This window comes from Panthera leo, chromosome F2 (assembly GCF_018350215.1).
Source record: "Panthera leo isolate Ple1 chromosome F2, P.leo_Ple1_pat1.1, whole genome shotgun sequence".
NCBI classification, from domain to species: Eukaryota; Metazoa; Chordata; class Mammalia; order Carnivora; family Felidae; genus Panthera; species Panthera leo.
The window spans coordinates 5,423,569-5,437,218 of record NC_056695.1 but is presented as its reverse complement, the minus strand read 5'-3'; the positions used below and the strand labels follow the sequence as shown (position 1 = coordinate 5,437,218).

The 13,650-nt window shown below is 37.7% G+C and overlaps 1 pseudogene; it reads right to left on the bottom strand.

Moving 5' to 3' along the window:
• Positions 1-1,535: 1,535 nt before the first annotated feature.
• LOC122210512 lies at positions 1,536-3,564 on the bottom strand (annotated as a pseudogene).
• Positions 3,565-13,650: the final 10,086 nt, after the last annotated feature.

Genomic DNA, 13,650 nt, shown 5'->3' with positions numbered 1-13,650 from the left:
GCTAGGGCCAGAGCAGCTCCTCCAATTAAGTGTATGAATAGGTGGCCTGCAGTAATGTTAGCTGTAAGTCGTACGGCCAGAGCCACGGGCTGGATAAAAAGGCTAATGGTTTCAATAATTACAAGCATAGGGATCAGGGGGATTGGTGTTCCTTGTGGTAGAAAAGTGGGCCAGGGACGCTTTAGTTTTGTGGCGAAACCCGGTGATTACGGTACCGGCTCATAGGGGAATAGCTATTCCTAAGTTTATTGATAATTGGGTAGTTGGAGTAAATGAGTGAGGCAGTCGACCTAACAGGTTTGTTGATCCAATAAATAAAATGAGAGATATGAGTATTAGGGCCCAAGTTTGTCCTTTGTGATTGTGAATGGCTAGTATTTGTTTTGATGTTAGTTGTACTAATCACTGTTGAAGTGAGACTAAACGGTTATTAATTAGTCGGTTAGGTGAGGGGAATAGAATGCTGGGGAACATAATAATTAATACGACAACAGGCAATCCTATTATTGTTGGGGTAGTGAAAGAGGTGAATAGATTTTCGTTCACTTTTTTTCTCAAGGGTTAGGCTGTTTTAGTGCAGCTGTAGATTTGGGTTCCGGGCTTGAAGGATACAGGTGTTTTGAGATTTTTAGTTGAAATATAATAAACAGTGTTATAATTATTGAAATAATAGTGATGAATCAGGTTGACGTATCTAACTGTGGCATGTCATTAAGGGGAGGTTTAAACTCCCAGTTTTTAACTTAAAAGGTTAACGCTAGTTTAGCTTCTTAATGAATTTACAGTATAGACGCAGATCATTTTTCAAAATATGATAATGGGACTAGTTCAAGAACAATGGGCATAAAACTGTGGTTTGAGCCGCAGATCTCTGAGCACTGACCATAATAGAGTCCAGGTCGTGTACCCATTAGGGTTGTTTGGCTTAGTCGGCCTGGAATAGCATCAGTTTTTAGGCCCAGGGATGGGACGGCTCATGAGTGTAGTACGTCTTCTGATGAGATTAACACGCGAATGGTCACTTCTATTGGTAGTACTACTCGGTTATCAACTTCTAATAGTCGGAGTTCTCCGGGCTTTAGCTCTTGAGTGGGAATTATATAGGAGTCAAAGCTTAGGTCTTCATAGTCAGTGTATTCATAGCTTCAATACCATTGATGTCCCATGGTCTTTACAGTAAGAGAGGGGCTATTAATCTCGTCTATTATATAGAGAATTCGTAAGGAGGGTAGGGCAATGAGAATTAAGATGATAGCTGGTAAAATGGTTCAGATGGTTTCTACTTCTTGGGCATCCATTGTGCTTGTGTGCGTGAGTTTGGTTGTTAGTATTAGTGAGATGATATAAAGGACTAGGGAGCTAATTAGGAATACAATTATTAGTGTGTGATCATGGAAGTGTAGGAGCTCTTCTATGATGGGGGATGTAGCATCTTGAAAACCTAGTTGGAAGGGGTATGCCATGGAAGTACATAGGGCTTAAACCTATAATTTAACCCTGACAAAGTTATGTAATTGTTTTACTAATACTTCTTGATGGAGAAAGACATAATGGTTATGGTGTTGGCTTGAAACCAGTCTAAGGAGGTTCGATTCCTTCCTTTCTTATTTTAACAGCACATAGGTTGGCTCTTCAAATGTGTGATATGGAGGGGGACATCCATGCAGCCATTCAAGATTAGTTGTGGTTAGTTCCACTATGGCCACTTCTCGCTTTGATGCAAAAGCTTCTCACGCTATAAAAACTATTCATATTACTGCTGTTAGTGAAATAAAAGAGCCTATTGAGGAGATTGTGTTTCAAGTTGTATATGCGTCTGGGTAGTCAGAATAACGTCGAGGCATTCCGGACAGGCCTAGAAAGTGCTGAGGGAAGAACGTTATATTGACACCTACGAGCATAATCGTAAAATGAATTTTTGCCCAAGTATTATCGAGAGTATACCCTGCGAATAGGGGGAACCAATGGACGAAGCCTCCCTGTGAGAGCAAATACTGCTCCTATTGACAAGACATAGTGGAAGTGGGCTACTACGTAGCATGTGTCGTGAAGAACAATATCTAATGAGGAATTTGCTAGTACAATTCCTGTTAAGCCTCCTACGGTGAATAGGAAAATGAATCCCAGAGCTCATAGCATAGCAGGGGACCATTTGATATTACCTCCATGAAGAGTGGCCAGTCAGCTAAATACTTTTACCCCAGTGGGAATAGCAATAATTATAGTAGCTGATGTAAAGTATGCTCGTGTGTCCACATCTATCCCCACAGTAAACATGTGATGGGCTCATACGATAAAGCCCAGAAAGCCAATTGATATTATAGCTCAGACTATTCCCATGTAGCCAAAAGGTTCTTTTTTACCTGAGTAGTAGGTAACAATATGTGAAATTATTCCAAACCCGGGTAAAATTAAAATGTAGACTTCTGGGTGACCGAAAAATCAGAATAGGTGTTGATATAAGATAGGATCCCCTCCTCCGGCGGGGTCAAAAAATGTGGTGTTCAGATTTCGATCTGTCAGCAGTATAGTGATGCCTGCTGCTAAAACTGGTAGTGATAGAAGTAGCAATACAGCAGTGATTAAAACCGATCAGACAAATAGGGGTGTTTGATATTGGGATAGAGCAGGGGGTTTTATATTAATAATAGTAGTAATAAAATTAATAGCACCTAAGATTGAGGAGACACCTGCTAGGTGTAGTGAAAAAATAGTTAGATCTACGGATGCTCCTGCATGAGCTAGGTTGCCGGCTAGAGGTGGGTATACTGTCCATCCAGTCCCTGCTCCAGCCTCTACCATAGATGATGCGAGCAAAAGTAGGAAAGACGGGGGAAGGAGTCAGAAGCTCATATTATTCATTCGAGGGAATGCTATATCGGGGGCTCCAATTATTAGTGGAACCAATCAGTTTCCGAATCCTCCAATCATAATAGGCATTACTATAAAGAAGATTATTACAAAGGCATGGGCGGTGACGACTACATTATAAATTTGGTCGTCCCCTAGTAGCGTGCCAGGTTGACCCAGTTCGGCTCGGATTAAGAGACTGAGAGCGGTCCCTACCATACCGGCCCAGGCGCCAAATAGAAGGTAAAGAGTTCCAATATCTTTGTGATTGGTTGACAATAGTCAGCGGTTTATGAACATAGGTAAAATGGCTGAGTAAGCATTAGACTGTAAATCTAAAGACAGAGGTTCAGTCCTCTTTTTACCAAGTCCTGCAGTGAATGCCATATTGAATTGCAAATTCAAAGAAGCAGCTTGACGCTGCCGGGGCTTCTCCCGCCTTTTTTTTCTAGACGGCGGGAGAAGTAGATTGAAGCCAGTGGACTAGGGTATTTAGCTGTTAACTAAAATTTCGTGGGGTTGGGGCCCACCAATCTAGTAAGGGCTTAGCTTAATTAAAGTGTTTGATTTGCAATCAATTGATGTAAGATAGATTCTTGCAGTCCTTAGGATTAATTGGTATGCAGAAGTTAAGTCTGTTAGGGCTTACTTAGAGCTTTGAAGGCTCTTGGTCTAATTTAACCTAAACTTCTAATCTAGGATGGATAGTATTGGTGCGAGTGGTAGTAGCATGGTGGATATTACAACTAAGGCGGGGGGGGGGGGGGGTAAAAGGATTGTTTTTTCTGTGCACTCGAATCGTCATTTTATTTTTATACAGTTGTTTGAGGGGAATATAGTCAGTGCAGTGGTATACGTTAGTCGTATGTAGAAGTACAGGTTAAGTAGTGCTGTTATAGCTAGTAGTGTGGGTATTATAATTATTTCGTTTTTCGTTAGTTCCTGAATGATTATTCATTTTGGGATGAAGCCGGAGAGTGGAGGAAGGCCGCCTAGAGACACTATTAGTACTAGGATAAATGAGGTGATTAGGGGTGTTTTGTTTCATGTTTGTGATAGGGAGGATGTTGTTGTGGTGGAGTTGTGTATGAATAATATGAAGGTGGTTAGTGTTATGATGATGTAGATGGTCAGGTTTAAAATTATTATTGTGGGGCTATATATTATGATGGCTGCTATTCAGCCTATGTGGGCAATTGAGGAATATGCCATAATTTTTCGTAGTTGGGTTTGGTTAAGTCCTCCTCAGCCTCCGACTATAACTGATATGATGGCTATTGTTAGGAGTAGGTTGGGATTGATGGTGGGTGAGATTTGGTATAGGATTGATAGTGGAGCAATTTTTTGTCATGTGAGTAGGATTAGGCCTGAGGATATGGAGATTCCTTGTGTAACTTCGGGCACTCAGAAGTGGAATGGGGCTAGTCCTAGTTTTATTGCTAAGGCGGTTGTTATTATGATAGATGCTATGGGGTTGAGATCTTTTGATACAGTTCATTGTCCTGAATGCAGTAGGTTGATGATGATTCCTATTATTTTTTTATGAGGATGGGAATAATGGCTAATAGGTTTATTTCGAGGCCGATTCAGACTGTAAGTCAATGGGAGGCTGTTATTACGATTATAGTTCCTGAAATAACGGTTGATATAATGATAATAAAACTAGGGGGTTTGATTAGTATGGGAAGGGTATAAACCAACATTTTCGGGGTATGGGCCCGATAGCTTATTTAGCTGACCTTACTTTAGAATGTGGTGTAATATTGGTAGCACGAAGATTTTTGGATTTTTGGATTCTTAGGATTAGGTTCGATTCCTATAATTCTAGAAATAAGAGGGTTTGAACCTCTAAGTTTTACTCTATCAAAGTAACTCTTTTGTCAGCCATATTTCTTATGTTTGAGGTGGAATGCTTGCTGTACTGATGGGTAGGGAGACGTGTCATATACATAGGGCTAGGGTAAGGGGTAGAAAGCTTTTTCATAAGAGGTGTATTAATTGGTCATATCGGAATCGTGGGTAAGATGCTCGGATTCATAGGAAGGTGGTTGAATGATTGAATGATTAGGAAATTTAAAGTCCCTGTTGTGTTTTGGATGTATAGTAGTGCGACTAGGAGGGGTAGTGAGCCTACCAAGGTGTAGAATAGAAAGTATAGGCCAGCGTTTAGTCGCTCCGTTTGATTACCCCATCGAGTGATAATAATGAGGGTGGGGATTAATGTGGCTTCAAATAGAATGTAGACTATAATTAGTTCTGTGGCGGTGAATGTTATAATTAAGAGAAGTTGTAAGATAATAAGTATTGTGATGTATAGTTTTTTTCGGGCTAAGGTCTCTTTTGACAGGTGTGATTGACTAGCCATGAGCATCAGTGGTAGGAGTCATGTTGTTAATACTAGTCGAGGTGCAGAGAGTGAGTCTGAGAAAAATAGTAATGAGAGATTTAGGCTGTTGTCGCCTAGTTGATTTAAATAGGAGAGGCTAATAAGGCTGATCAGAAGGCTATAGGTAGTTGAGTTAATTCAGATTATGTTGGGTTTTGATAGTCATGTTATCGGTATGAGTATGGCAGTAGGGACAATAATTTTTAGCATTGTAGGAGGTTTAAGTTTTGTACATAGTCGGTGCCATATGTGTTTGATACCATTACTAGTAGGGATAAGCCCAGTGCCGCCTCGCAGGCTGCAAATACGAGCAGGATGATAGGAGTCATGCTAGCTAGTGTGAAGTGATTATTTAGAATTGCCACGGTTATCATGATAAATAGGGATAGTATTATGCCTTCTAGACATAGGAGGGAAGATATTAGGTGGGATCGGTACATCAGTAGTCCTATAAGTGACATGATGAAAGCCAGGAAGATATTAATATAGACTATGGACATCTGATAATTATAGGGTAAGCTACAATCTAATGAGTCGAAATCATTTGTTTTAGTTTAAACTAATTATCATATTCAGTTCACTCTAGTCCTTTTTGGGTTCATTCGTAGGCTAGGCTTGCGGCTAATAGAGAGATTAGTAGAAGAGCTATGGTAAGTATGGTTGATAATTTGTTTGTTTGTGAGGCCCAAGGAAGAGGGAGTAGTAGTGCAATTTCTAGGTCAAATAGCAAGAATGTAATCGCTACTAAGAAAAATTTTATAGAGAAAGGCAGGCGGGCGGATCCTATGGGGTCAAATCCACATTCATAAGGACTTGCTTTTTCTGCATAGATATTTAGTTGGGGTAGTCAGAATGCGATGAGTGCAAGTAGTGTGGCTAGAAGTGTATTGGTGAGCAGGGCGAGTATTACGTTTATTATTCCCTTTCGGATTATACCGAAACTGGTTGATTGGAAGTCAACTGTACTTGTTAATACTAAAGGAATAGGATCCTCATCAATAAATAGAAACGTATAGGAATAGTCAAACCACGTCTAGGAAATGTCAATATCAAGCAGCGGCTTCAAATCCAAAGTGGTGGCTCGATGTGAAGTGATCTTTTCGTTGGCGCAAGAAGCATACAATTAGGAAGGTAGAGCCGATAATTACGTGTAGTCCGTGGAATCCTGTAGCCATGAAGAAGGTGGATCCGTAGACTCCGTCTGAGATTGTGAATGATGTTTCATAGTATTCGGAGGCTTGGAGGAGGGTGAAGTAGACTCCTAGGGAGATTGTAATAAATAGTGCTTGGAGTATGTGTTTTCGATTCCCTTCTATTAAACTATGGTGAGCTCAGGTGATTGACACTCCGGAAGCTAGAAGTACGGAGGTATTGAGTAGTGGGACTTCTAGGGGGTTTAGGGCAATAATACCTGTTGGTGGTCAGCATCCTCCCAATTCAGGAGTTGGGGCTAGACTTGAGTGGTAGAAGGCCCAGACAAAGCCTGCGAAGAAGAATACTTCTGAGGTGATAAAGAGAATTATTCCATAACGGAGACCGAGACCTTTTTGAACGATGGGTGTGTGGTGACCTTGGAATGTGCTTTCCCGAATAATGTCTCGTCACCATTGATATATAGTCAGTAGGTTAGTGGTTATACCTAGGGTCAATAATAGTATTGACTTGTAGTGAAATCATATGGCCAGACCTGAAGTTATCAGTAGGGCTGAAAGGGCTCCCGTAAGTGGCCATGGACTGGGGTTAACCATATGGTATGCGTGGGTTTGATGGGTCATTAAGTATTGTCATGTAGACACAGGCTTACAAGTAGGGTAAAGACGTAGGCTTGGATTAGAGCCACAGCAAATTCAAGGATTGTCAGTAGGATGAGGATAATAAAGGTAATTAAAGCAACAGAGGTACTAATGTTTGCTAGGGCCAGAGCAGCTCCTCCAATTAAGTGTATGAATAGGTGGCCTGCAGTAATGTTAGCTGTAAGTCGTACGGCCAGAGCCACGGGCTGGATAAAAAGGCTAATGGTTTCAATAATTACAAGCATAGGGATCAGGGGGATTGGTGTTCCTTGTGGTAGAAAAGTGGGCCAGGGACGCTTTAGTTTTGTGGCGAAACCCGGTGATTACGGTACCGGCTCATAGGGGAATAGCTATTCCTAAGTTTATTGATAATTGGGTAGTTGGAGTAAATGAGTGAGGCAGTCGACCTAACAGGTTTGTTGATCCAATAAATAAAATGAGAGATATGAGTATTAGGGCCCAAGTTTGTCCTTTGTGATTGTGAATGGCTAGTATTTGTTTTGATGTTAGTTGTACTAATCACTGTTGAAGTGAGACTAAACGGTTATTAATTAGTCGGTTAGGTGAGGGGAATAGAATGCTGGGGAACATAATAATTAATACGACAACAGGCAATCCTATTATTGTTGGGGTAGTGAAAGAGGTGAATAGATTTTCGTTCACTTTTTTTCTCAAGGGTTAGGCTGTTTTAGTGCAGCTGTAGATTTGGGTTCCGGGCTTGAAGGATACAGGTGTTTTGAGATTTTTAGTTGAAATATAATAAACAGTGTTATAATTATTGAAATAATAGTGATGAATCAGGTTGACGTATCTAACTGTGGCATGTCATTAAGGGGAGGTTTAAACTCCCAGTTTTTAACTTAAAAGGTTAACGCTAGTTTAGCTTCTTAATGAATTTACAGTATAGACGCAGATCATTTTTCAAAATATGATAATGGGACTAGTTCAAGAACAATGGGCATAAAACTGTGGTTTGAGCCGCAGATCTCTGAGCACTGACCATAATAGAGTCCAGGTCGTGTACCCATTAGGGTTGTTTGGCTTAGTCGGCCTGGAATAGCATCAGTTTTAGGCCCAGGGATGGGACGGCTCATGAGTGTAGTAGTCGTCCTATCTGATGAGATTAACACGCGAATGGTCACTTCTAGGCTTGTTGAAGTACTACTCGGTTATCAACTTCTAATAGTCGGAGTTCTCCGGGCTTTAGCTCTTGAGTGTTAAGGAATTATATAGAAGTCAAAGCTGTAGGTCTTCATAGTCAGATGTATTCATAGCTTCAATACCATAGATGACCCATGTACTTTACAGTAAGAGAGGGGCTATTAATCTCGTCTATTATATAGAGAATACGTAAAGGAGGGTATGGGCAATGAGAATTACATATGATAGCTGGTAAAAATATTCATATGGTTTACAACTTCTTGGGCATGCCATTGTGCTTGTGTGCGTGAGTTTGGTTGTTAGATATTAGTGAGATTATATAAAGGGACTATGGGAGCTAATTGGAAATACAATTAATAGTGGTGTTATCATGGAAGTTGTAGGAGCTCTTCAATTAAGGGTGGATGTAGCATCTTGAAAACCTCGTTGGAAGGGGTCTGTGTGCCAAGGAAGTTACATAGGGCTTAAACCTATAATTTAACCCTGACAAAGTTATGTAATTGTTTTACTAATACTTCTTGATGGAGAAAGACATAATGGTTATGGTGTTGGCTTGAAACCAGTCTAAGGAGGTTCGATTCCTTCCTTTCTTATTTTAACAGCACATAGGTTGGCTCTTCAAATGTGTGATATGGAGGGGGACATCCATGCAGCCATTCAAGATTAGTTGTGGTTAGTTCCACTATGGCCACTTCTCGCTTTGATGCTATAAAGCTATCATATAATATATTACTGCTTAGTGAAATAAAAGAGCCTATTGAGGAGATTTTTTTTCATATCTTATTTACTCCCTATATACGTCAAACCTACAATATAAAAATCCCTAACATCTCTAAATGAATTTTTGCCCAAGTATTATCGAATATACCAATGGACGAAGCCTCCCACTATTCCTATTGACACATACTACTACTATAACAAAACATATTCAAATCTAAAACAATTAATTAGTCCAATTTGTTAACTCCTCTTTTAAATCACAACAATTTATTTATACCACAAAAATTTGAATCCAAAATAGCATAATATACCTAAATATATTAAAATAAATATCTTTAAATATCCCTCATACAAAATATAAATTTCTCATTAACAAAAAAATTGATATTACCCACTATTCCCATTGTAGCCAAAAGGTCTTTTATTAATCAACTTATATAATATGTAAAATTATTTTTACAATATTATAAATGTATCCTCCTGACAAAAAAAAAATTAATATACTTTATAAGATGATAGATCTCCCCCAAAAAAAAAAATTTCGATCTCAGCTTTTATATTAATAACTAATAATAAAATAAATAAATAAATATTCTAATATTCTATATAGTAAAAAAAATTATATAATCTAATATCATTAGACCACTGCTAAAAATAGATCCTACCTATAAGAGTAGATTCCTATAATTCCCTCGCTTCTACCTCCATCAAAAACAAACTCTTTCATCGAAATTTTTCACCCAATATATTACAGTTTCCGAATAATCATGCATTACTATAAAATTATTTCCATTGACAACACAATTATAAATACTTATCTATAATTATTACTTAACATTCCATTCTCTTACCAGACTTAACCGGTCCCTTTAAACAAATAATTAATAATATTAAACATACTTATTATCTACAATATAAATTTTTAACAACACAAAATAATCCTATTACAATCTAACCTCCTCCAATCCCATTTTTAAATCAAAAAAAAGCACTCTTTTTTCTCCTACTAATTCTATTTTTACAAACTTAACCAAAAAGATTTTAATTTTACAATATTTAAATAAAATATAAATCAAATAAATCTTAATTCAAAATTACCAACTTAAATTACATCTCCTACCTAATAATTTAAATTAAATCCTTCACAATTAACCAAAACCAAAAACTTCATTAATACAATTATCTCTATTATTCATTATTCACAAACCTTCTTTTTTTTTTTTTTTTTTTTATTCAATAAAAAACATATACTCCACTAAAAAAAAAAACATAATATTTTTACACTACCTATCCTATTTTATAACTATACATTTTTAACCTACTATCATTCATACTATATATTTACAAAAAACAAACTAAAAAGACTACTATTATAACAACCAAAATTTCATTTTTATTTTTCCTTTTCAACTACACTTCACCCATCTTATCAACTTTTATATAAACATAAATATCACTTTTTCATAATAATATTATTCTAATATACATCCACCACATCCTTATTAACTATAAATCATCATAATCATTACCTTAAACAACAATATTTTCACAAACATTATCATATACAAATCCACATATTAATCTTACATCCACCAAAAACTACTAATTTAAATTAAGTCCACCCTCACCTCCACACATCACATCATTACAATAACTTCTATTAATTTCAATCATTATTTATCTCAAATTACACTTCAATCACTATTCTAAAAAATACATATCTACTTCAACTTCATCTTGTAACTTCTCAACCAATATACCAACTTTATCCTATTCCATATTTTACTACACTAAAACAATCACCTTTTTAACAACATCACTCATACATTTTAATCTCATACAAAATCACCCTAACCAATACATCCATCCTACTTAATCATCATCAAACAACAAAAAAACATCTTCATTTCCACCATTCACCACTTAAACAAACTCTTCCTCAACCTCATACCTATTTCTTTTAAATCAACATAAATCCCATTAATCACACCATCACCACCCACTTTTTAAATAAATACATTTCCTTTACACCCCCCCCAAAATTTTACATTTTACTCAAAAAATTCATAACAAATCCATATTATACCACAATTACTCCTCAAAAATTCAAAAATTCAAAACTTCAACTTAACTCAAAACCAAACTCCCATCTTTAAATACACCTAAAACAACACCCCTACCAAAAAAATACTCCACAAAACATAAATCTTATTCCATCAATCATACATCATTTAATTTCTCTATACACACCCACTTTCACTTTACCTTTTACTCCTCAAAAACACCTCTTATACAACCAATTACACTTCCATATTTACTCATACTTCAACACTTCCTTATTAATCCATCAATCCATCAACTTCCCAAACCCTACCCATAATATAAAATTCATACACTACTATCTCCACTTCTTTACTATCTACCCCTTATACTCACTCCCTACACTTCCCTCTAAACTACTCACTAAATCAACCCCACTCTATCACCACCATCTTTATTTTCAACCATATTCAACCCACTCCATACTCAACCAAACTAACATATTCTTATCCATAACACAACCTCTCCTAATACCTCACACTACAATATCATACACTAAAAAAACTTACCTTACACAAAATCCTTATATCAATCCACTCCATCTCCACCTATTACTTCTACATAATAACCACTACTCTTATCCTCTCTATCTAATCTCCCCACTACCATCTCTCAAACTTCATAATACTCCACTAATCAAACCCACTTCTCTTACCACCTTTATCACCTCCTTACAACTTACTAATCTAACCAATCAACATAATTTAAAATCACTACATAACTTACATCTACATTCCTACTTTACCAAAAACTCCAATACTTCTTAAACCTAAAATACCCACTACTTATCCACATATAAATCACAAACACTACTTTCACCTATATTATCCTTATCCCACCTCTCCTTCATCACTTCTACATCACTACTATATCCTATCAACAAACTCCAATCCCCTTAACACATCACCCACTTTCACTACAACATCCAACTTCCCACTTCTTTCCTCACAACTTATTTCACTTACACTACTACACTATCCATCATCCCTCTTCCTCACAACCACACTCCACATTCCAATCACCAACACTTTACCTCACCCCACACCATCTACTCCCACCAATAAAACTAAACCCACCAACACACAACCTAACCCACACTACCAAAAATTTAACAACTTCACTTCAATCTTCACCACTCTCTCAACTACTCCTCTCACATTACCTACATTAATCACCAAATAAATAAATATCTTCTTCCTCTTTATACTACTATCCAAAACTTAACTCCTCCATACCATCACCTCCCCCAAAACACTCTCCCTTCTTTTTTTCACACATTTTACCCCACCCCCAACACCTTCCAATCAAAACATCCACTCACAAACTAATTTTACTACTCCATCTCATCTATCCTACTATATTACTCCTATACAATTATCTCTTCTCTACAACTAAACAACAACCAAACTTCAACACCCCCCATTAATCAATTCCTACCCATACAATAACCACACCCTTCCACTTCAACAACCCTCCCCTACACTTCCACTCCCCCCCCTAACTTCCCATACCACACACCCTCTCAACCCACCCTATTATACTCCTATCCTATCAAAACTAATTCTCCTCCTCCCCCAACTTCCTTACTCTCTCACCAACTATACTACTATTCCACATACTCCATCCTCCTTATTCACCTACTCACTACATCTCAATATCCATCATAAACACTACAACTTCTTCAATTCTTCTTTATCCTACTCCACACTTTCTCAATACCACCCACTATCAATTCTACATATAAAAACTCAAACAACCCCACATTATCTCACTTATCAATCCCACCTTCCTCACTCCTACCTTCTTACAATCTACTATTTCCAAACTTTTTAAACTTTCCCACCACCCATAATTATTACCTCACACCCCCCAACTTCTAATTTTCACTCAATCTATTACTCCTTCCCCTCCCTCATCTCCTCCTCACCAACATCTTATCACCCTCTCCAACAACCCACCCTTCTCCTCTCAAAAATCCCTCATTTATATATTATCCAATTCCATATCAAACCTCCACCATACACTACCCCCAATCACACACTACCTACTTAACTATTAACACCCACTTTACCCACCACTACAATCCAATACTATCCCACCACATTCCTCCATCCTAACACCTACTTTCATCCTTTCACCCTACCTATTCCCATTCCATTTTAACCCCACATTACATCTATTTAAATCATTTACCAACCTACAATACATACTCCCCTTCAACCCCTACTTTACCCTCCTACTTCAATTCAACTCTCCCCTCCCCAACCCTTCAATACCTACTTCATCTTCACCACCCTTACCAACCCTCCCCCCTCTTACCACCATAAATACTTTCCCTCTCTCCCACCCAACCTATACATCCACTTATTCCATCCTACCATAACTCATACCTATACCTTCCTCTCCCTTTCATTCACCCCCTTACCATTAAACCACCAACCCCTCCACTTTCACCTTTTTCAATTATAACCAATATTACTCCCCTATTTCCTTTCCTCAAACTAAAATATTCTCCCCCTTATCAACCCTTACCCTTACCACTTTTCCACTCACAACACCTAAACAATCACCAATTTACTAATTCTACCCATCTATCTTCCTACTCCCACCCTTAAATAATCACCACCCACCCCATCTCTC